The sequence below is a fragment of the Schistocerca serialis genome, chromosome 5 (assembly GCF_023864345.2).
Source record: "Schistocerca serialis cubense isolate TAMUIC-IGC-003099 chromosome 5, iqSchSeri2.2, whole genome shotgun sequence".
Taxonomy (NCBI): Eukaryota; Metazoa; Arthropoda; class Insecta; order Orthoptera; family Acrididae; genus Schistocerca; species Schistocerca serialis.
In genome coordinates, this window is record NC_064642.1 from 312598694 (window position 1) to 312625501 (window position 26808).

A 26808-nucleotide genomic window follows, 5' to 3' on the forward strand; every position below is an offset into this window, starting at 1 on the left:
ATTAGATTTGCTCTTTTGGCAGCCACATACAAAAATTCAAGAAAATTACAGAAAACTTAAATCTGAATTGCAAGAGGAGGGATCTGAAACACAGTCGTCCTGAATATGAGTCCAGTGGCTTATCACTGCACCACCTTCCTTGGCAACAGTCATTAAATCCATAAGACTGACTTTCTGATAAAAATGAATCATAGTCAACGACAAATGGGTTTGATACCTTGAAATGAACCATTCACCTAATGAAACAAACAAAAAAATACTGGCATGAATAACTACAGCAGTTATCCTCCAGAAATAAGCTAGACTGGAAAGTATTGATTGTGGATTGGATGCCACATTCCAAACACCATTACTTAAAGTGTCTACTACAAGACTACTGTATCGAGCGCTATTGAAGAGCTAGGAATTTCAATTTAGCGTTGGATCACAGTAGTAACAATAATAACTATTACAGTTAATTCATTTTTCCATATCATCAACAAATCTACATGATATCAGTTTTCCTAATGAGAATGTATGCAGCTAGGTAGTCATGTTTGTACATTGAAAACATGAAGCTGCATTTTTGGGAGCTCTATCAACATTTATTATATGATAAGTTCACATTTCACATCTTCTCCTCTTATCGGAGGAACCTGAAGGTAGGTAAAATCGTCTTAAATGAACCTGTGGTGTTCTCAGGGGATAAGCTTTCATTCCCTGTGACACCTCACGAATTCAGTACAATTACATTATTGCATTCACAGACTAAAATAATTATTACAGTCTACCTCAGCACCTCTATCCTTATAGTATATAAAGAAAATTTTAAATAAAAAAATTATTAAAATCACAAAGACTTGGCAAGACTGGACAATACTTACCCACTATTGCCAACAGAAACACTTAAAGTAGAAACTGTCAATCCTAATTTTCAAAAGTACATGTTAATTCAATGAGGAATGGGGTGCTAGTACCAGAAGATATGTAGCAGGAGAACTGTAAATTTTGGAAGGTAGAACAGATGTACCGGCTGAATTAGAGCTGTGAGGGTGGCCTATAAGTCATACTTGAATAGCTCACATGGTAGAGCACTTGCCCACAAAAAGCAAAAGTACTAGTCCCAATCCAGTGCACTGTTTCAAGCTGCTAGGGTGTTTCAATGTAGTTCTAATTCAAAAACAAAGTTAGATTTAAAAAAAGAAGTAATTCCTCATTCATTTGCAGATTCAATGAAATGCTTGTCCATAATATCACACACACAATAACCAGCATCAAAAACACAATGGTATAAGAAGTCCTATGTGAGAGAAGACAGAATAAGTTATATTGTATCTGCCATTGTTTCTTATTGATAAGAATATATGCCAATATAAATGAGTGCTTCCAGCAATGGCAGCTCTCTCTCAAAAAGTAAACTTATGTGTAATAAATTGGAGGATATAAATTTCACCTTTCAAAGACATTGATCATAAAAGTAGGGCTACTCTAACACATTTTCCTTCATCTTTGCCAACTCATCATCCTGCCGCCACCCCCTGCCCCCCCCCCCCCCACCTCCCTTATCATAACATGTGGCCACTAGTAGCCACCCTCCCCTCAACCACTTAATCTTTCCTCCTCAGAGAAAGAATGAAGTGCTACAAAAGCTAGAAGTGCTGTGTTTGTTTGTAATTTTTCTAATGTCAATACTGGGAACTGCAACCTAAAAGAATGTGGTGGCCAGTCTTTGTGCTGTTCTCCTTGTAGCACGAACTGAACATTCCACAAGGAAAGATGAATCATTCCATAACAATGGCTCAAAAATCTCACCATTACACCATTTAAACCTTAAAAAATATGATTTGCATAATGTAAGAATAATTTTGCCAATTTGACGTTGTCATCAACGTGAAAAAATTACTGAATGAGACTGTACTGCACAGTGGACTATGTGAATGAGATAACAGGTGAACTGTCATTTGACGGCATGTTGTTGCTCTCCCAACCTCAACACATATGCAGAGAACAGACGTACTACAATGTAACATATTAGCATTGTCCTTGTTCTGTGTACTAAGTCTAGCACTTTTAGACAGCTTGTACAATTTGGCTCATAGCACATAAAGTACCAAAAGTTCTGCTCCCATATTACTGGGCAAAACTTTATGACATTCGCTCATTTTGTTATCCTCACATTCTGCAGTTATATGCATGACAAGATAATATGGTAACATCTTTGTCAAAATTATTACAAGCAATTAGATAGAGCTATAGATCATACAAGCCACAAACCGAGCAACAACTGAGCCAGTATGATACTGGCTCATCACCAAGCTTAAGTGTAATGGAAAAGATGAGAACAGATATGAACATAGTGCAGGGTATTAAGAAATGAAGTGGATAGTCCACACTGAATTTGTTGTCTGTGGTATTACAGTTAGCCAGTATTACTGTTCTCAAGTACTAAATTAACTACAAGGAGTACTAAGAACGCGCAACCAGCATTGTGGTAATCAAATGATTGTGTCCCTGAAGCAATGCTCCTAGTTAACCAGCACTAATATAAGGCAGTGTTTGTGATAGGTCTGACTTCACACTTTCACAGAACTAACAGTTAATCAACTGACTGAAAACGACCCTTGGTAGAGGCTGCTAGCACAAGAACTCATTAGACTTAACCTCTATCAGCAACAAGGAATTCTAGATACAAAATATAACATATTTAAAAGTGAACTGTATCCATCCTTAAGGTATGCATGTGAAACATCCAAACTATTTTGTTGATGGTACAAATACACAAATAACGTTTAACTGCACTGTGTGTAGTTTTTGCTATGTGACATAATAACCCAGGTAACATTTGATAACAAGACTTATTATCTTTTAGCCAGTTAAACGAATAAATAAGTAACAAACTGCTAACAGTAGCTGTGTAAGTATTTATTCGGCCAATTCTCTGGACATAGCAGAGTTAACATCGATGCTGTGAGAGGCAAAGAACACACAGAAATAAAATGAAAACATTAGTATCACTACAGACCAATTGAAGTGGGAGGAAATCCTCAGGTGGGAACTTCATTATACTCACGGAAGATAAAATCCAGTTGATAGGTTCTAAGACATTATGCTAGTTGGTTTGTGGGAACTGCACAATATTTTTATGATGCAGCAGCTCGCTATTTTTTTTAGGTGCAACTTTGGTTAGCTGTTGTGGCTCATCAATTTATATGATGGTTCACTAGAAAGTGCAGGTGACAGGAGGCAGCAACATCAAAATCCAAAGCTAACTGCTGAAGAAATGAGTTGCAGGCTTTGTATGCCCATTACAGGAAAGTGCAGCCATAAACCATGGACTCCCTCCGTATGCAAGCAGCGTAAGTGTTGGTGCCTGACTCAACTGTTCTGCTTTGACTACCCATCACTGTGGTGCTGAATTTGTTTGTCTGTGATCAACAATGTCTTACAGTCACTAATGCTGCCTACTATACTTTTCTGAGCTGAAATCCTGTGTGTCTGTCAATCGATTCATTAACTTCTATGTATTTCAACTGCTTCCTTAATGATGGAATCCCTGCAAGTTGATGTGAACAAGGGGTTCATGATCTCTCCATCTGCAGATCAGGATATCATAAAGATATAATCCCTCAAATGCAAAAGACACTTTTCAGTGAGCACACAATTTTAACTTGCAATATAAGGAAAATGATAGATTGCTACTTGCTGTAAAGATAACATGCTGACCCACAGACAGGCACTACATAAAGACTTGTGTATTTTGGTTTTGGCCACAGCATTCATTAGAAATGAAAATACACACACATTCATTCACACAAGTAAGCACACCTCACACACATATGGCTGACATCTCTGGTGGATTGGACTGGAATGTAGCTTTCACCCTGAATGAAATCAGCAATCTGAAGGGGGCAAGGAAGGGAGAGAGATAGAAAGGTACGGGTGGGAAGGGAAGGGGGTGGGGAAGAGTAGAGCAGTGTACTGTCCAGAGGAATGTGCAAGGACTTGGTGGAGGCCAGACAAGACTGCCAGGCACAGTATCAGGAGGCTGTCAGCAGGGAGGTGTGTGTGTGTGTGTGTGTGTGTGTGTGTGTGTGTGTGTGTGTGGTGGGTGGTTGCATGGGTGGGCTGGTGGGGGGTAAATCAGAAAAGTTGAGGAACAGAGAAGGGGAAATCAGGCAGTTGTGTTGGCAGAGGGCAGTACATAATGAGAGTGAAGAGACACGAGTAGGAAGGAGGTGATAGGACAGAAGGGGCAGAAACTGTTGGGTTGAGGATGTGGGGACAATAGGTTACTGTAGGTTGAGGCCAGGATAATTTTCGGAGCGGGGAATGGGTTGTAAAGATAAACTTCATATGCATAGCTCAGAAAACCTGGTGTTGGAGGGAAGGATCCAAATGGCCTGAGTTGTGAGGCTGCCATTGAAACCAAACATGTTATGTTCAGCTGCATGTTGTGCCACAGGGTAGTCTCCATTGCTCTCAGCGCATTTGGCAGTGGCTGTTCATCCTGGTTGACAGCTGGTTGGTTGTCATACCGATATAAAAAGCTGTGCAATGATTGCAGCAGAGCTAGTTTATGACATGGCTGCATTCATTTTTTGGTTCTAGATGGCGGCGTGTGTAGATATCCGCGATTTTACTCCAAAAATAAGTTACAGTGAAGCCGTTAAAAATTCGTGTGTAAGTTGCAAAAGTGAATTATTAAAGTATAATGAGCATATTGCTAGTTTACAATGTGTAATCAGCAGCCTAAAAATAGAAATCGACAGCCTGAAGTCCGAAAATATGGAACTGATGTCGAAGCGAAACATGGATCCATTGCTTCAAGACAGACAGAAGAACAAAAACTTTCGCGAGAACATGGCTACATTGGTGCAAAATGACGCTGATAAATCATCAGAATGGAAGGTAGTACACAACAAGCGTCAAACAATCGGCACTAAAAATTCGTGTACAGCAAATGTTTCGAGGTTCGAGAATGTAAACAATTTTGATGTACTTTGTTCTAGTAATAGTCTCACAGAAACAATCGTAAGAAGAGTGTGCCGATAAACTATCGGAAAAAGGTTAGGTTTGATCTTCCAAAGCCACAACGTTCAGTTAACAGCAATGAAAGTGGCAGTGGTGTGATCCAGTCTGCTGTGAGTGAAACATCGACAAATCGTTTTCACATTTTCGCTGATAGTCATGGTAGAGGCATGGCTGATATAGTGAAAAGCAGTTTTAATGCTGCCGATGTTTGTGGAATTGTGAAGCCAGGTGCTAAACTTCAAGAAGTTGTAGCGGGGTGTGATCCTGAAAAAGTAAAAAACGAGTGTGTGATCTTAATAGGTGGCTCAAACAACGTTGCCTGCAACGAAGGGAATGATGCCATACAGTCGCTCAGGAAGAAAATATCGGCACTTCATCAGTCAAAGGTATTTGTTGTGAACATTCCAAAGAGACATGACTTAATTCCACAGTCCTGTGTAAATGAGGCTATCTCACAAACGAACTCTAAGTTAGCAAAGTTGTGTAAGCATTTTAAAAATACTTGTGTTGTAGATGTAAGCAGTTTTGGACGAGAATTATTTACAAGACACGGTATGCACCTGAACAGATCAGGAAAAAAAGCATTAGGTACCCTCTTAAAAACAAAAATATTGGAAGAAGGCCACAAATGTACCCCAAAGTTGGAACCAATCGCACTTGAATGGCTCCAATCATCAAGTCAGACTCGGTTTCAAACTCAAATGTTTCAGGAAATTGTTAGTAATGAACATACTGTCTGAAGCTACCGATAATTTTTTAGGCAAAAGTTTAGATCTGTCTCCAATTCCAAAGAAATGACGATTTTTCACCAAAATGTGGGAGGACTTGGTAATAAAGTAAATGACATTACTGTTCTGTTAGAGGAACCACAAGGAATAAAAGACACTGATGTATTATGTTTTAGTGAACATCATGTGAAGGATATTGAAAGGTTACAGCTAAGTGGTTACTGTCAGGCAACGCATTACTCTAGAACCATCATGGAAAAAGGTGGAGTGGTAATTTATGTAAAAAACAACATATCTTACAATGCATTAGATTTAAAGAGCCATTGTATAGAGCAACAAATTGAAGTATGTGGTGTTGAGATTACTGTAAATGACTTCACGGCTGTAGTGTTAGCACTGTATAGATCTCCCTCAGGGAATTTGAATGTATTTCTTAAGCACTTAGATTCTTTATTATCCATACTGTACTCAAAGTCCAAGAACTTGATAATTACTGGCGACTTTAATGTTGATTTCCTAAATGAGAGCAATAGTAAAGCTGATTTAGTACATTTAATGGAGTCTTATAATCTGATGGCAATAGTAGATTTCCCAACTAGGATTACTGTTAACAGTAAAAGTCTGATAGATAATATATTTATAGATAAGTCTAAATGCAATGAGATCACTGTACATCCAATCCTTGGCCTTTCTGATCATGGTGGTCAATTGCTTAGGCTCAATTACATCAGTGTGTGCAACAGTTCCGAGCATTCTTGGAAATCTTTTAGGATAATAAATGAACAGGGCCTTAAAAAATTCAATGATAGCCTAAAAGAGATAGACTGGAGCCGAGTTAATAGGGAAACAGATGTAAACAAAAAGTACAATTCATTTTAAATTGAATTCATGTCTGTATTTGAGTCCATCTTTCCCAAAAAAGTAGTTAGAAATAGTCATATAGGCAATGCCAAGAAGTCTTGGATCACTACAGGGATAATAACATCTTGTAGAACAAAGAGGATGTTATACAGTTCTCTCAGGACTTGTAATGATCCAAAGAAACGACAACACTACAAACTTTACTGTAGCATTCTCAAGAAGGTTATAAATAAATCTAAAAGTATGTGCATAAAATCAGAAATTGAAAGCTCAGAAAATAAAATTAAAACTATATGGAATGTAATAAAGAGGGGAAACTGGCAGGACAACAGGGAACATGTCTCAGGTAGAGATTAATACAGGGGACAGTATCATAAAGAAACCTGAGCTGGTTGCAGAAATATTTAATAACCACTTTTTGAGAACAGCAGAGAAGACAGGCTATAATGGTTCTATGGACGAATCATTGTCCCTCCTACAGAAAGCTATTAGCAACAGAATCCCACAGTTATCCTTACCTCCAGTTACTGTAAGCGAAGTCATAAGAGTAATTAGATCATTAAAAAATAAAAATTCTGCTGGTGTGGACAATATTTCCAGTAAAATACTGAAACACTGTTATAAATTTGTTAGTCCCGTCTTATGCAACATATACAATGCATCCCTACAAGATGGGATTGTCCCTGACAGACTAAAGTTGGCTGTAGTGATTCCTCTCTTTAAAAAAGGTGATAAAAGCATTGTTACAAACTATCGCCCATTATCCCTATTAACTACCTTCTCGAAAATTCTAGAAAAGCTCATGCACAGGAGGATTGTAGACCATCTCAACTTCCACAGTATCTTAAGCAAAAATCAGTTTGGGTTTCGTGCCGGTCTTTGTACTGAACAGGCAATATTCTCTTTCAGCAACCAAGTTTTGGAAGCCATTAACAAAAAAATGTCTCCAGTGGGTATTTTTTGTGATCTTACGAAAGCCTTTGACTGTGTAAACCACCAAATTCTTTGGAAAAAGGCAGAATACTATGGTTTAGGTGGTACTGTTGGCTTGTGGCTACAATCATATCTACAGGATCGGAAGCAGACTGTAATGCTAAATGGCTCTTCTGGAGAACCTGCCTCGTCTGAATGGGGCACGATAACGTGTGGTGTGCCTCAAGGCTCCGTTTTGGGCCCACTGCTTTTCCTCATCTTTATTAATGATCTTCCTCTTTGTTCTGAGACAAACAGCAAATTTACCCTGTTTGCCGATGATACCACAATTCTAATTGACGATTTGATTGATCATGATCTTGAAAAAACTACAAATACTGTTTTTAATGACATCTTAAATTGGTTCTCCTCAAATGGTCTCTCGCTCAATGCAGATAAAACTCATTATATGAGGTTCCATACATCACAAAGTAATTCCGATGAAATTAACGTAAAATGTAGAGATCAACCAATACAGAAAGTTGAAGACACAAAATTCCTGGGTGCTTACATAGACAGTAAATGTAATTGGTCAGTTCACATTCTTCATCTATGTAAAAAACTTAGCTCGGCAACATTTGCATTACGGGTAGTTTCTTCAGTGGCTGAAGTTGACACTACTAAGGTTGCCTACTTTGGCTACTTCCACTCATTGATGTCATATGCTACCATATTCTGGGGGAACGAACCAGTTGCAAAAAAAGTTTTCACCATCCAAAAAAAAGCAATCAGAATAATGTGTGGGGTCCATCAAAGACACTCTTGCAGGCACTTGTTTCGGAAGATAGGTATCCTAACAACTGCCTCACAGTATATTTTTTCCTTGCTGACCTTTGTGTGCAAAAATTATTCCATCTACCAAGACAACAGTAAATTCCATGGTTATAACACCAGAAACAAAAACAATCTACATTTAGAAATGAAACGTCTCACTCTGGTACAAAAAGGAGTTTACTACTCCAGCATTAAGCTGTTCAATGCTCTACCACTACATATCAAATGTGTTCATACAGAACTGCCAAAATTTAAACAAGTTCTCAAAGATTACCTGACAGAGAAATCTTCTTATACTGTGGATGAATACCTGAAAGAAAATGTATACCATCACTAAACTTATTGTGTCTAGAAGTAGTTCAATTGATTTTATTGTGCATTTGTGCATTAGCGCACTTTTTGTAACAACAGATTGGCTGTACATGTATTTACTCTTGTAGGCCTAATATCTGATTTAACTTTGTGCTCTTATCTTTAACCTTTATTTGAAACTCCTTTTTCTGTCAAATGGTAGTTATGTTATCTAGCTGACATTGTATCTGTTACTGTATTTATAGTATGTCTTACTTAAACTATGTACAATTTGCCATTGAATTGCCCTTGTATTTATTGTAAGTTTAAATTGAAACCTGTACAGTTTGACACGTTCCATATCCTTGTGATTGACTCACTAACTGGATCTACGGAACAAGAAATAAATAAATAAATAAATCACAGGTGGCCCGGCCTCTGATGGGATATGATAAGCATGTGACAGACTTTGCACAGGAAATGCTAGGTGGGAGGATTGGGCAAGTATTGCACTTGGACTAGGATGTTGTGAAGGTTGGATGGGTGACAGAAAACCACTTTATGAAGGGTGGGAAGGATCTTGGATAGGGTGTTCCTCATATTAGGGGATAATCAGAGATAAAGCCCTGACAAAGAAAGTGGTTCAGCAGCTGTTACAGTCTGGGGTGGTACTGGCTGATTTTCCGGGTGTTGGGAGGATTTCGGGTGTGTGTGCATATAACACAGAAAATCTGTTTGCAGACTAGGTGTGGGGGACAGAGCCGGTCTGTGGAGGCCTTTGTGAGACCTCCAGAATACTGAGCAATGGAACTGCCATCACTGCAGATACACCATCTTTGGGTGACTGGGCTGTATGGGAGGGATTTTTTTGGGTGTTGAAGGGATGGTAATTTTTGAAATGCAGACACTGTTGGTGGTTGGTGGATTTAATGTGGATGGAGGTCGAGGTCCAGGAAGGTAGCATGCCGGGTTGAGGAGGACCAGGTGAAGTGGTGACTGGCAGTCTTATCATGCCTCCATCTAGCCCCTGCACCCTCCTCTAGACAGTGCTCTTCTTTTCCCACACTTCATACCATGCTATCTCTCCATCTTACCTGCCCACTCCAGATTGCTCCTTTCATACAATGTGACAGTCGTATTCCAGTTCAAGCTGCCAGAGATGGTAGTCATATGTACATGAGGTGTGCTTGCTTGTGTGAATGAATGTGCAAGTGTTTTCTTTTCTGAATCAGGCTTTGGCTGAAAGCTAAATGTCAGTTTTTTCATTGTGCCTGTCTGCTGTTCAATGTGTCATGTTCACAGTCAGTAGCAAATGAATCATTTTCCATATATTGTTGATATTCCAACCTGGAGTTCCCATCGTTCTATTATAATTTGGAAAGTTTATTTAAAAGCAGTTTTAAAAGAGAGCACAAATGTTGAGTAAGATCATTTTGGTAGCAAACTGAATCCCACGCTATGTCAATAAATCGTGTTTTTGTTGAAGTTTTGAGATTTAACAGTGTTGGCAGCCACATATGGAATTCAAGCAGCACACTTCATCTCAGAAAAGCAATGGCACAATGGAATTACTGCACATGGCTACTATCCACTGGCACAATGGAAAGCCACTTGCTATGGAAGGATCAATACAGTGATTATCAATCGTAATACAAAATGAAGAGAGTAAAATTGTGTGTCAATTGTCAAAATGGCCTACCTATGCATATTTAGGTTTAGTCAGGTTAGACTAGATATACTGTTCATTACAAAGACTGTTAGTATGGAAGTTGTCATGCTTGTGGAAGGTGTAAGAATACCAAATGCCCAAACTCTTTGCCTCTGTATATGTCTGCTTGTGTCTGTATATGTGTGGATGGATATGTGTGTGTGTGTGTGTGTGTGTGTGTGTGTGTGTGTGTGTGTGTGTGTGTGTGTGTGCGCGCACGAGTGTATACCCGTCCTTTTTCCCCCTAAGGTAAGTCTTTCCGCTCCCGGGATTGGAATGACTCCTTACCCTCTCCCTTAAAACCCAAATCCTTTTGTCTTTCCCTCTCCTTCCCTCTTTCCTGACAAGGCAACCGTTGGTTGCGAAAGCAGAATTTTGTGTGTATGTTTGTGTGTCTATCGACGTGCCAGCGCACACACACAAAAGGGTCCTCTGTCCTAAACATCACCAAAAGCATTTTCACTCGTGTTTCAGCAGATACTTGCAATCTTTTTTGCAATGTGTAGCTGGAATCAGCTCAAACACTGCTCCTAACATCTTTTATGTGACACACAGTGCCAACAGAAACTGTCAATTTGTTTGAGGTTATGAGCAAAATTATTTTTGAAGTGGAATTTTAAGTGTCCATTCAATATAGTGACCTGAAATTAGTTTAGTGGTATATTTGTTTTATCAATCTGTATTAAGAGGAACAGTGAAACTTGAAGTACTTCAGCAGCAGTTCCTGAGCAGTGCTGTTGCACAACAGCACGAGTCAGCACGGGCCAGGCAGTGCTGTCGCTGCCAGAGTACTGGTTATTTGCCACATTTTTCTATCACTATTAATATGGGTTGATAAAACTAATATTTCACTAGACTAATTTGGGACCACTCAATACAATAGGCGCATACAATTCCACTTTAAAAATCATTTTGGTCATAACGGGAAACAAACTAACAGTTTCTGCTGGCATCGGGTGTCACAAAAAGGACTTTATGAGCAGTATTTGTTTGGGCACATTGCGAAAACAAAACTGCAAGTATCTGCTGAAACTCCAGCCAAAATGACCCTGATGACCCATACGACACACACACCCTGTAGACTGAAATACTAAATGCAGTTCTGAATGTACGGTAAACAAACGTCATCAGACGAAAGGAGGTTTCAGTTATTTACTTGCTGTGCTAAATATGTTTAAAAATGGTATACAGCAGTAGGTAATTAGCCATCAATGAATCTTTCAGCAGGCTTCTTGTAGCTGTACTTTAGTAAAGGACAAACTTTTTATGTTGCTGATAAGTCACAACAAATACGTTTTCTTGTATGATGAACAACTTTGTGAGCCAAGGAAAGTACTTTCAGGTACTTTTGTAGCTTATATCTAGAGCTGATCTGTTCAAACCAAGCTGTCAGTTGGAAAAAAGGTTATAATTTGTCAAATTTCATTACGTAATAAATATCCTGCAGGGCTATAGATAGTATTCAGAATCCACACCAAAAATAATTTTGTATACACACTTCTGAACTGGGAGAACTTTATGTAGGATTGAGAAGTAACTTCCCATACAACATATAGCTTTAAAAGTCTGACAACAGTGTACTAGCAAAGTAAGATATGTTTAGAAGTTCCAGTATTTGTGTAACATGTTCTTACTAAGTGAATTTAATTACTAGTTGTAATCCTGAGCATTTAGAGCTATCAAATGGCAACAACGTACAGTCCTACAATCCAGTGGGTAGGTGGCATAGAAGGTTCAAGTGCTCTTAAACAAGTCTGAATGATGATGACTAAAATGACAGATCATCTCAGTGTGAAGAACTGGGGAATCACATGAGATGGAAGAGGGGTGGATGTATGACTTATGGTGTCAAGAGAAAGGAGCAAAGCAGGAAGTGGAAATGTCTGCATTCATCACTACCGAGTAAGATGTAGACCAAGATGTAAACCAAACTATCATCGGAAAGATGGTACTTACAAGGAGAGGTCCCCAGTGGTGGAATCAAGTTTGTGAAACCATCTATACAGTGATGTAGGTTAGGGTCCCCAGTATTACACCCTCCAACCATTCACCCTGGTGGGGCCCTCTTTTGTGAGTAACCAACAAAAAAAAAAGATTTTTGTAATATTGTGTTATGTTCTACAGCCTTGAATTTGACAGTAGTAGATACAGCAGCACTGTAGCATAATGGTTAGCAGAACAGCCTGATGTGCAGAAGGCTGCAGGTTGTAATCTTGTCAGGTGCCCCAATACTTTTAATTTTTAAATTTTTATCAAAATGACCGACTATTTTTATCCAATTAATTGGCTAATATGTAATTTTTTTTTTAAAATCTAACTCTTTGTCATGTCATTTCAATCACCATATGAACTTTTACATGTGCTCTTATTTTTTCTTGCTATCTTTCTTTCACTTGGAATATTTGTGCATGTTGATTTTAATTGGTTTTTATATTAATTCCAAGTTAATTTCTTCCACTTGATTATTTTATATTTTTGTCTGTGTTACTGCATTCATTATTTCTATTCATCATTTTCTGCATTAATTTATAGTTCATTCTTGCTAAACAAACCTACAGCAACTGATGTATAATTATTTATTAATGCAACCAGTTAGGTTGAGCAAAATATGAAATGTGTTGTTATTTACCCATCATCTTTCATTTACATCTCTGTCTGTGTTATTTTGTTCATACTACAACCAAAATTTGTGTGTTAATTGCTGAATGGTGATTACCATCCAGAAAAATATACATCTTACATGTAACGAAAAATACATTTTTGACACCATTAAACAGGCAATATAAATAGATTATGTCATCTTTTGATTTTTAACTAACAGATCAGCATTCTCAGAAGTTTAAATACTGTGATAAATAAATAAAAATAATTAAAATCACATGCGCACAGATCCCAAATGAAAACGGAATGATAGGAATAAAAAACAAGATAAAATGAAAAAGTTAATATAATGATTAATATGATGTTACAAAGGATTAGAAGTCTAAAAAATATATTTAAAGCAATAAATTGAATAAAAATAATGATCAAAGTTATTTTCATAACCATTAAAAAAAAGCATGTGATGAGATTTGAACCCAGATCCTTCTGCACTGCACATCATGCTCGAATAGTAACCACTACATAACAATGCAGTTATATAAACTGCTGTCAAATTAAAGGCTCTGGAACATAATGCAAAATTACGATTTTTTTCTGATTACTCGCAAACTACGGCCCATAAGGGTGAATGGCTGCAGGGTCAGATACCCGGGATCCTAACCTACATTACCACATAGATGGTTTCAAAAAGTTTGTGTTTTTTTTTTGGGAATACCATAGTGTGGTGCTAACAGATCACGTTTGCAGTTTGCATTCTGGGCGAGCATCCACGACCTGAAGTGAGGCGGTGTAAGCATGTGAGTACTGTTCCAGCAGTACCTGGTGGGTAGTGTTTTGGACAAACTATCATAGGAGAAGATTTTAACCTAAAGCAATATGGCACACATGTGAAGCTGAATTGTCCTCCATACAGGACAGCTTATGTCTAGCCTCCTTGTTCATAGGAACAAAGTATAAGCTTGCTCCATATGCATCTTCCTGTACATAAATGATGAATTATTGAAGGCAGGACTTGTGACGTCAGCAAAATGTATGGTCCTGATCTTGGTTATGCAACGCACAGTACACTGACGTATCCATGTCTCTGCCATCAATCTGCATTTAGAAGTCAGATTCTTGCTAAAGTTCTACACAGCTGTGTATTATTAGTAAATTCCTATGCTCATTAGTGGTTGCATGGGCTAATCGTCCAGCTTGGTTCATTAAATGTCACATTAATAATGGTAGGATTCAAATTATCGTTGCTCCTGAGAGTCATAATTGTGGTGGTCTTTCTTGTAGCACTTCAATATGAGTTTCAGTTCTGGCAAAACCAAAAATGTGTACGTTGAAAAGTCGTGTCTTACTGAATTGTGGGTTCCACATTAAACTATATGATCCTCATATAATTGTCTCGTTATGTTGGTTCACTTGTAAGCAACGTTACCTACTTCTCTGATTCGAAAACATGCAGAAAGCATCACTTACTGGAGGCCAATTTTCATGTTAGTATCTGTAGAGTTACAGCTTCATGCCAAAATGATGCCTGGTTAGATGTACGAGAGGACTGACTGTTCCTATGGTTGGCAGTGAATATAAATCATCAGATGATAAATAAATATGTTATCTGTTTATATAGTGTGCATATGTGTATGTGTGTATGTCCTGTATATCCCTCGCAAACTCATGGATCAGCTACAACCAAATGTGGCACAGAAACAGCAGGCTTCATGAGTATCAAGCACTGTGGCATTTATAACCTCCAATAGGAGCAAATATATGTGAAACAATGTGTGCCAGCCTCTGGCATATAGGCTGCCCTACACAACAGGCATGTGGGAACAGTATCGGCCTGCCAAATCAACCAGTTTTGATGGGCAGCCTATATGTCATTGGCAAGAAATAGTTTTCTGAGCTCCAGTATGTAGGCTACCCTGGGAGGAGGATATGGTCAGAGAGACGGGATGGAGGATATGGACAAAGAGAGGGGTAGAAGGAGATGTGTCAAATATAAATGTCAAACACATGAAGCTGCCGTAAGGCTAGCATATAAATAAAGTGATAAAATTCTGATGAGTGTCTTAGTTTGAACAAATCCATAGCTGCATAATTCCATCTTTGGTCACAACTACATTTTGTACCCTGAAGATCCCACTTTAATTTTTATATGGTACACATTTCTTTTCTCCAAGCTTTCATGATTCTAAGAACACAGAAGTGGCGTACTGTGACAGTGAAAGTGTGTCAGTTATATTTCATTTTTATTTCTCTCAGGTTTAATATAAAGATATGCTGTGACAACGAAAGAAAGCTGCTGGTGTTGATCTGCACTGCAGTGTCCATGCCAACCAACAATAACAAGAGCACACAGAGTGTCCATAGCTAAATGTTGGGCGATTTATGCTCAAAGCTGGTAACCTTCCTGACTGGAAATTTAAGTTCAGAACAACAGTGAAAAACATCTTAATTACTAGTTCACTGACCAGCAATGACAACTCAATGAAAGTGGATTTACTTGCATCTGACAGGTCCTTTCTCACAGCCATTTCGTAAATATGAGGCATGTTTTTTAAGTAAGTACTGTTTTTTAAGTAAGTACTGTTTTGAAATTAAAAAAAAGACTTGCTAAGATATCTCAATAATTTTATCTTTACATGAAAGCCTATACCTTAATCTACTTTTCTACATAATTTCAGTCAATATTGAGGCACTTGTCATAATGCTGTACCAGTTTTTGCATACCCTCCTCATACAAGCCTGCTGCCTGACTTGTTAACCACTGCATCACCACTGTTTTGACTTCGTCATCATCTTGAAGATGCTGACCGCCCAGGTGTTTCTTCAAGTGCAGGAACAGATGGTAGTCACTGGGCACAAGATCGGAGCTGTACGGAGGATGATCTAGAGTTTCCCATTGAAAAGATGTGATGAGGTCTTTGGTCTGATTCGCCACATGCGGGCAGGCATTGTCTTGCAGCAAAATGACGCCCTTGCTCAACTTCCATGGACTGTTGCTTTGATTCTGGCTTAAGAAATCATCACCATCGTTGCGGTACCGCTCAAGGAAAGTCAATGCACTGTCTAAACGTTTAGTTTTGTGCACATTCGTCAACATTTTTGGTACCCAACGTGCGCACAATTTTTGGTAATTCGAGTGCTCGGTCACAATGCCATACAAAACACTACGAGAAACATTAGGAAAGTCATCTCACAAGGAGGAAATTGTAAAGTGTCTGTTTTCTCTCACCTTATTCTCCACTTCCTGCACCAAACTTTCATTAACGACCAAAGGATGCCCACTCCGTTGTTCATCATGCACATCTGTGCGGCCATCTTTAAATGCTCTCACCCACTTCCTTACCATTCAATCACTCATAATGTTTTCTCCATAAACTGCACAGATCTTATGATGAATATCGATCGCTTTTAGGCATTTAGCACTAAAAAATCTTATAACAGCCCGTACTTCACAGTCGGTGGGACTCACGATTATCAGAGGCATCTTAAACACCCAGTACACAACGTAAACAAGGAAGAATCACACTGTAATGGCATCAGTGCATAGATTAAGGTACAGGCTTTCATGTAAAAATAAAATTATTGAGATATCTTAGCACATCTTTTTTTAATTTCAAAACAGTACGTACTTAAAACACACACCACGTACATAATCCTTATTTACTGGTACAGATGGAAAATGAGAGGTCATGGCTTCATGGCTTCAGAAATCCTCTAGGCTTTTCTCAAAAAGCATCTCTTGTGAGACTATTTTGAAACTAAGTGCACTTCTTATCTTCTTATGTCAGTGTGAAAGTGAATGAAAAAGTGCTAGCAAGCGTCTACTGTGCCAATTGGCTGAATCATGGACAAATATTTGGTCTTCTATTCACAATGAATATTTTCATGCATGTTGCTAAGCCTGCAACACCATGAAAAACACAAAGAAAAATACATCCTTTCATTTGACTGATGTCAACAGAACACCTATGTGACACTATAACAACTGCGAATGTGATCATGTGGATGGCTCACTGGCTACCAATGGAACAGTCCCTTGCTTAATCCTTGGTTAAGACATCAGAATTATCTTCCATGGGTAAAACAGGAATTCGATCCACCCACCTCATGAAAACAAATGTGAAAACTACTGTGAAAACTACTTACAAAAATAATCCATAGATTTCACATGCAAGCTGCCAAAGAGGCACAGAACTTAAAGGCTTGCACAAGATTTGAACCTATGTGAGTTCTATTTATTTTTACTTAATACTGATCTCTGGTGCACATTAATGGCTGCCAAGAGGAATTCCTTGGTTTGTTAGTGACTCGCAGATGTCCCAAAAACCACTCGGTAACTTCATCTCAGATATTGGAGAGGATGAAAAATATGTATGTTGATTCATATTGATTACATCCATTGCTATGCTTTGTGGTGTAAAAGTAAATAATGATTGTCTCTGCTCTTTTTAGAAATGAAATTATAATCACAAATACAAATATGATGGGGAAAGAACAAGACAAATCATAGATTAATTCATAGGACATTTTCATTTAATGAAAAACAATACACTGAATTCTGGAGATTGTCTAAACTGACTGTTGTCCTATGGCATTCCTTCTTCTTAATAGCCAGTTACATTCATATTAACTTCAATATAAAATGAAAGTACATTTCTCTCATGGCATGACAGATTATTGCCAAAACAACCAGAATTGATGAAGTCAAGAGAGCAGTTTTAGCATTAAATGTATTTCGTTGTTTGCTTCTGTGCTACAAAGGGTGCAGCATCATTTGTTCTCTCTCAAGTCACTTTTGAGATTTTTGAAAAATTGGCAATTTATCTTGAGCCTCAAATGAGAGAGACATTCCCATCCATATTGACTGATGGGTGAAAACAGCACATTACCAAATTATTCTGTTAACTCAGTTTTAATACACGCATTTATAAACCTCCTGCAGTTGTCAATTCTTTTACTCAACAATGTAGGAAAAGACAAATTACTACTTACCATAAGCATGGCACGTTAAGTTGCAGAAAGGCACAATTAAAAAAGACACTTACATGAAGCTTTCGGCCACAGCCTTCACCAGAACATGAAAGAGAAACACTAGAATGCATTCTGGTCTGAGCTGCCAGAGTTGGGGGTCATGTGTGCATGAAGTATGCTTGCTTGTGTGAATGAATGGTATGTGTTTCTCTTTCTTGTTCTGATGAAGGCTGTGGCCAAAAGCTTTGGTGTCTTTTAATTGTGCCTTTCTGCAACTTAACATATCCTCTTTATGGCAAGCAGCAATCTATCTTTTCCTACTTTGTTGATGTTCCAACCTGGAGGTTTCCGTTGTTTAATTTGTTTACTCATCTAGCCGTCATATAATTAGTTATGCTCAGAGCTGCTGTGCAGAATTGGCACAGCTGATTCAGTTGATATATTGACCAAAATACTGATTACAAGGTATGCTTTGTTGTCATCGTGTTCTACATATTCTCTTTATCCAGCATCAGACCAAGTTGGGGTATTTGTGGTACTTCTCCATTTTTCTTTTGTCTGTCTTTCCATCATTCTGCTTCTGTAACTGAGTCACTCCAGTCAAAGAACATTTTGTGTACTCTAATATGTAACCTAAACACACAGATCTTGCAATTCATCTTTCAATGCAAAAGTTTAAGTCTTTACTGCAATTATTTATAAGCATGTTCCAACAAACAAAGTTTTCCATAAGAAAATTGGAAACAGTACTGCTATAAGCTTAGAACACAAATTTGTCAAATTTAGTTGCAATAAAAAGTATACACCAGAAGCTAGAAAGTTTTATTTCTTTTTTGTGTGTGTCAACAATTCAATGCTCCCACCTTTTTGTGAGTGGTCTCTTCCACTCCTGAGGTATGTTATAATTTCCTTTACTTCATGTGAGGTGGATTATTTCATTAGGCTGAGGTGAAACATTAACAATGTTTTACACGTGCTACATATTTACTTCAAAGGGACCAAATTACACTTACTGCAGTTCACATCTGTCAAAACTATTATGATACACAGTGTACCATTTGTGTGAGATTTACATATATTTATTTTTAAAAAAAATTTAGTATTACACATGAATGTATCAAGCACTACTATGAACAAGAAAAACTAGAGCAAATGTCTCAAAACTGTTGCACACTTATTGTCTGCTGAAAGTCTTTAACTGAAAATTGCAAGAAATGAACCAGAAAGTAAAGCTCTGAACTGAATTTTACTTAACGAGGTAAGATAAAAAGTACTGAAGTATTTATGCAAACACTGCCCTGATAGAAACACTTGACAATAGTTATATTGTGCTGTTTGAAGACTTTCCTGATGCAATAACTGCTTCATTGGTTCATGGGCATTTTATTGGATAATAATGTGAAAAGCTGCACCATATTTTAATGAGGTAGCTGCTCGTAATCTTCAGGTGCTTACTAACGTGTTGCTGCAGTGATTCGCTAATACATGCGCTGCTTTGCCAGCAAAACACAGGTGCCAAGGGGTGAGGCTGTAACGTCATCTTAGACTAATCAGAGTACAGTGACATCCAGAGCCCCTGCCAGAAAAAACAGGCCACGGTCTTCGCACACACGGTGCGGGAAAAACACAGCCACAAATCGCTGCCCTGCGCACACACAGGCAGAGTGTTTGCACCCGATGTAAGTGTACGGACTCTGACTGCCTGTCTGTGTAGACTAAGATTCATTTGTCTGCCGCCAATAATGCCTTAGTGCCGCCAATGCTGGTTCCCACGGCTTGCCGAGTTGTGCACTGGATGTCACCACACTCAATGAATCATCTATGACGGTGCTATGGCCCCAATTCTTGGCACCTGCACTTTTCTTGCAAAGTGGCACATATATTGGTGAGCCACTGCAGCAGTGTGTCAGCAAGCACTTGAAGATGATGAACTGTTGTCTCGTTGAGATATTGTGCAGCTTTCACAACAGCATCCAACGCAACACCCGTGGACCAATGAGACAATAGATATATTATTCAGAAGTTATACACCATTGTCAACTTGCTTTATCTAAATGACCAACTGCTCAGATACAACAAAAAGTAATCTGTCTTGCAGGAGACACTGTAATGCAAAACAACTTTAAACAAGTAAGTGCTGCTTGTCAAACAGTATTTTTGTGGGCAGTTTGTTTACATGTCAAATTTAAGTGACTACAGGGCAGTGTTGTACCTTACCAATCTAATACTGTACTTTTGAATTCACTATTATTATAAAGCTTTAATGGATTCTTGGTATTATATTTAATGACAGAACAAACGCACTTGAGGATGCATGCTTTGATTGAAATAACTTTGTGACTGATTTGTGATTGAATATCGCAGTGGCAGGGAGTGGGGCAGTATTGCCAGCATGCAGCCAGCCAGCTTAACAGTGCTCTGCTTGCACTTACAGAACAGATCACGCTATGAGCATGTGGCACTCGAGGAAGAACTACAATTGGCTGGCAGATCGTCCCTACCTCTCAGCTCACTGAAATTCAACCCTACAGAAATTTTTATCAAAGTATAGATAACATTCCCTGCTGTGGGGAGGCCTTGCAGTTACCCAGCCAGCAACCAACAAGGCATCCGAGGGAAGCGGTCACCTAACTCATAGGGGCCAGCATTCGCCCTGACAGCCAGAATCCACCCGGCCACCAGGTGGCATCCCAGGCACCAAGAGAGGTCGCCGGACCTATTCTCCTCTGTGGGCCATATGACAAATTAGTGCCTACTATATCTTGGCACCTGGTCTCATTTAGACGGGCACTTGAGCCACGACAAGTAGTTCCCAGTGAATGGGTTTCCTGGGCCAGGCACCAAATGCAGCATCATTCCTTCTATCAGGAAGTCACTTTGGAGCCATTGAAACACTGATGCTGCTTTCTGAGTCATTGATCAGCTAGTGGACTTGCAAGAATTCAGATCTTTCTTTCAGTAGTGCTACCGCAGACTTGATTGTGATCCATCGTACTGGGACTTTGATACTGGACTGTCCTCCTGGGACTCTGACTTGTATCAATTCTATGTTCACAATTACCTAAATATTTTTTGGACTGTCTCGTTGGGACCTGAAATTTCTCTAGCATGTGCATTAGGTATTTACTAGTTAGTGACATTTTCCAATAATTGTTAATTTCCTAAAGGTCTTCACACACACACACACACACACACACACACACACACACACACACACACAAAAAGAAAGAGAGAGAGAGAGAGAGAGAGAGAGAGAGAGAGAGAGAGAGGGGGGGGGGGGGGGGGATGGAGAGGCGAAGGAGGAAGCAGAGGGACAGAGAGGCTCAGGGTGTAAGAAGGCAGGTTGAAGAGGGAGAGGTTGTGATATAGAATATGTCTTGGCGACGTGAAGTTAGCGCCAACAAATACATTACTTGTGCAAAACTACAAACCACCATTTCACTTGCAGAGTAAATATTTCATCATAAAATTCCAAATGCAAAGGACTTAATTTTCAGAAAATGCCGAGTTATCCCACATCCAGGAACTTTCTGCAACATGTTACATTGTTATTGGCTGTTTAAAAATCTGCCTCCACTAGTAAGAGAATATATAAAGGTACACTGTACATCTGATCAGCCGATTCTGCATGATGACTGCTCATATTTGAATGAAGTTACTTTTGTATTGTCACTGAGCCGGGCATGAGAATTAATCCTCCAGTTTCTTCTGCTATGTCAAACCATAATTTGTGTGGGATCCCAGCCAAATATCCACAGACAAGGATACTCAACACCTACGGGTCAAAAAACCACAAAGAACAGCACATGCCTTTTGGTATTCTCATTTGCAAGTGGGATTTAAGCACAAGTTACAAAAGGAAATTATGATAACTACAGCAGAACTTACTACAATCTTGGAAGCCTATAAGTGCTGTCATATGATACAAGAGGAAAACATTGAGCATAAAAACTACTCAACAGCTCACAAGATGATGGCACATATGAACAACTGGAAATGAATGGCTGCCACTGCACTGTCCTTTTATACATTAAATGCACAATACTACTGCTGTCTGTATATGCGCACATCATAATCCCATGCCTTGTCACCTTAGTATAGACACACACACACACACACACACACACACACACACACACACACATACATATTGGTGGAGGCTCTGCAATTAGTTTACATGAAGAGGATTCAGTATGAGTGGGATAGAGAATGGCAGGTTTCTATGACAAAGTAAATTACCACACACAAATAACACCAGTGCCACCATCTAGACCTTGGTATCATGGCCTCATGTGGACATGAAAATTTACAGTTACCAGAGTATGGTTGAAGTTCAAGCTCTTCCCTTTGTCTGTGCTGCCCTCCCCCTCCTCTCTCTATCCATCCCCCCCCCCCTCCCCGCCCTCTCTCTCTCTCTCTCTCTCTCTCTCTCTCTCTCTCCCCTACCTATCTCTGTTCATCCCCCCTTCAACCCTTTCTCTGCCCCTCTCATCCTCTCCCTCTCTCTGCTCAGTTGAGCCCATCTGCACACCATTTCTAGAATGCACACTGATACCAGCCAAACAGCATGTCAGTCATGAAGGGCTACCTTGATGTCATGGGTTACCAACTCAGTTGTGCTCTTAAATGATAAATATCCTCCCACCATTTTCTCCACCCCTCCCACAGTGGTATACTGTCACTCACCCATTCTACACAATATTCTTGTCTGTTCCTATTTGACCCCTGCCCCCAGTTCCTTGCTCCATGGCTCATATCCCTGCAATGATCCTATATGGAAGACCTGTCCCATACATCTCTCATCAGCAACTACTCCATTCCTATCACAGGCTTCTCCTACTACGCCAAAGGCAGGAGCATGTGGGAAAGCATTCATATGGTCTACCCACACAGTGTGAATTTCTTTGCAGGCATACCACTAACAAGCTGGCTGTCCACATGAATGGCCACTGTCAAACTGTGACCCAGAGTGGCTGGACCACCCAGTTGCTGAGCATGCTATACAATATGATGTGCTTGACTTCAAACACTGCTTCACAGCCCCATGCCATCTGGATTCTTTCCATCAGCACCAGCTTTTCTAAACTGCACAGGTGAGAACTCTCCCTACAACATATCATTTGTTCCCATACACCCCCCCCCCCCCCCACGCCCCCCGGCCACAACCTTCACTAGTCTCCTGTTTCCAGCTGCCTCTATCCCCTTCCCTGCCTCACTCCAGCTCACATACACCTGCTCTCTCCCCAATGCAAGTGCATAGTCCTTTCCCCTTCTCGTTTCTTGTTCCTCTCATTTTCCCTGAAGTACAGCTTTCCGATGCTGCACTCTCTCTCTCTCTCTCTCTCTCTCTCTCTCTCTCACTCACTCTCAGCCTGTATAAGGATCTTGTCCAATGGCTTGGATGGCTTACTCTGCTTTTAAATGCACTTTAAATATGCCTGTCCACAGCTAAACACCTCCTCTATGTGGAACTTCAATAGCTTTTGGACAAATCCTTTTTTGAGCTAGAGAGTGGTTGGGGAAGTTTGCCTGATGGCTGGGAGGGAGGCAGCAGGAGCACAGGATAGGAACATCAGGATGAGAGGTAGCAGGTGCACAGGATGAAAACATGACATGGGCACTGGCACCGATGAGTTCCTGCAGCATCCAATGACAACGACATGGAGGTGTGGATTGGGAGGGAGCGAATGAACAGAGGAAGGGGAGACTGAGGGTCACAGATCTAGTAGCCCTTCTTCATTGTGTTCTATGAAGTTCTTGTTGTGAAAGAGAGATTACTTCCTGTTTCAGAAGTTATTCACATCTTGATAACAAATTTATTTAAACTATTGTGGTCCACAGATCACTTACTGCTGCACCTATTCATAGTACTTGTTGCCTGTTTTATTTCAACAGCATTGCTCTACATACTTGAGCATGTTCCTGACATAACTTATCATAATAAAACTATTAGCAATACAGCAAGTACAAATTTTATGCACAGATAGGAACAACAGAAAGACTGTCAGCAAGTAAGCTTTTGACCAAAAAGGCTTTCATCAGAAATAGACAACACAACACAACACAAACACACACAGACGCACGTGCGACCACAGTCTCTGGCTGCTGAGGCCAGCTCTGGCCTAAGCAGCTGGAGACTACGATCGCGTGCGCACATGTGTGCGTATGTATTTCTGATGAAGGCCTTTTTTGCTGAAAGCTCACTTGCAGACAATCTTCTGTTGAACATAACAGGTATCATGTAGTAAAATTATACACAAGTATAAAGTCAAATAAGTCCTCTCCATGCCAATTACACCTAAAGTGTCATACATTCAGGCACCTGCTACATTCTATTTCTTGGAGTCGGCACACACAACCTCTTTATTGTCTTTGAGTACAGGCCAGCAAATTTAGAGCAGTTTACATTTACAATGCTGGAGGTAACCAGCACCACACATGTAACAATGTGACTACCACCAAAGAAAACACTGTTGAAAAAATCAGATTTAATTCTAAAATTCCAATACTTATATAAAATTGCAGAGCAGCCTTCAAAAGCAAAGTTTCTTCTTATTTTGCCTAAAACTCATTTACAGTGCCTCATGTGATCCTGAGAGTTGGACGTACATGGTAGAACTCTGAACCAGTGGAAGTGTAGTTTGCCACAGACCACAAGACTATTGTCAGCTGCAAATGTCACTCTGCAAAGTGATTTGTTAAGTCTACCAAAGATATTTAAATCAAATGGTGTTGCATTAGGACTGTAATGACAGTAAGGAAATCTTGTACATCCAAGTTTTTTAATTCCTCGGGTCCTCACAATATCGTGCAGTAACTAAGACACCTTCTGCAGATGCAAACAGCAAAAGTCCATTCATGTTAGAAGTGGAAATTTTAATATCATTTTATTCTGCACATTGATAAAAGTAAGATAATACAGAGGTACGCAATTAAGCACACAATATGGAAATAATTCCATATAGGACATGTATGTGGTTCATTACATTTATCAAATTTTGTCATAAACTAAGGTTAAAAAATGTATATGTAACTGACAAGTATTTCATAGAGAAAATGTATCTTATTTGTAAATCTCTTGATACATTTTATATCATGAGGAGTTACTGTAGGCTGTTGTGAACATGATCCACGGAACAGGCAAAAAGCTAACCTAATGCGGCTACATGCTAAAGAGTTACAGGTTTAGAATTGACTTTTTATTTCTACTCAAGAATTACAAGGGGTGTTCAATAAGTAATGCAACACTTTTTGGCTACAAAACCCTATTTTTCAACTTAATCTCTGTCCAATGTGACTGTCTTACGCCACCTTATGGCAAAGGCCTGTATGCCCACACAGTACCACTCTACTGGCCAATGTTGGAACCAATGTTCTACTGCATCAATAACCTCCCAATCACCCATATACTGTTTCCCAAAGAGTGCACTCTTCATTGGGCCAAACGGAAGGAGTTTGGAAGGTGCGAGTTCCGGACTGTAGGTTAGGTCAGGAAGAACAGTCCAACGAAGTTTCGTCAGCTCCCCTCTGATGTGCAGGTTTGTGTGAGGCCTTGATTCATCATGGAGGAGGAGAAGTTAGTTTGCATTTTTGTGGTGATGAACACACTGAAGTAGTTTCTTCTATCTCCTTAGTGTAGCACAATACACTTCGGAATTGGTTGTTGCACCAAGATGGAGGACATCAAACAGAATAACCCTTTCAAAGTCCGCGAAGACTGTCGCCATGACTATCAGCTGAGGATCCGGTTTCAAACTTTTCCTTCAGTGGAGAGGCAGCGTTGGGCCACTCCACGATTGCCGTATTGTTTCTAGTTCGAAGTGATGAACCCATGTTTCATTGTCTGTGATGATAATCGAAAAAAAATTGTCATGATCAGCTCTGTAATGCACAAACAAAACGCACAAACAACTCCACACAGGTGGTCCTTCATTGCACTTTATGGTCTTCTGTTAGGCGGCGAGAAACTCAACAGACACACACCGCTGAATACTCCACTGGTGGACGATTGTGTCAGCGCTACCAACAGAGACATACAGTTGTGCAGCGAAATGTCCGATTGTGATCTGTCAGTCATCGTGAATGAGAGTGTCTGCACATTAAAACTTTGCAGGTATCACCGCTATGTGTGGCTGGCCATCACAGATGAGATCGAACAGGTTTGTGTGACCTTGTAGCAATATTGACACACACCTCAACATGCTTTGTTCGCTGGCAGGTCTCTGTAGACATTCTGCTGGTGCATATGAATCTCTGGTAAATAAACTCGATGAAAGCTCTCTGCTTGGAACACACCTCCATTACAGGCACCATTTTGAAGGCTGCGTATAGTGCCACCGCGTATCAGAACTTCATGAAACAATAAGGGCTGAATTGGGAGTATTTCATGATGTCCCACAGCAGATTCTACATTTTGTCAACTGAAATTGTTGGAGAAAAGTATGTGTTGCATTACTTGTTGAACACCCCTCAGTGTATGATATAGAAGGAGACACTTTTACTGTCTATCAGACATTTTGTTTCCATGGGCAGATTATGAATGAGGTTTCTAGCTTTTTATTTACTACTTCCTGTGTTAAAATTACATAAACTACAGGGACATGCAGAAGATTTTTCCTCTAGTATTATATTTTTTAATGTTTCTCATAAACTCAAACTGCAATGGATTGTTGACAGAGATTTAATTGGTGAATAAATCTATTGTGAGGCTGTGTTTAATAAGGAAGTATACCACCTTGGCCGAACTTAATGTTTCTGTGTAAATGTCATGTTCTGAGACTGTTTTCTCACCACACATTTTCACCTATTCAGTATAAACACATGACATCATTAGAAGAAAGCACAAAGTTAAATTAAGGTAACTGGGTCATTCCAGGGTAGTTCATTGGTAGGTGC

General features: G+C 39.5%; 1 protein-coding gene across 2 annotated transcripts in view; it reads right to left on the reverse strand.

Annotated features, from left to right (window-relative positions):
* Positions 1–26808, reverse strand: part of LOC126480811 (DENN domain-containing protein 1A-like) — a 283452-nt gene that overhangs the window by 82409 nt on the left and 174235 nt on the right. The gene's annotated exons all lie outside the window — the stretch shown is intronic.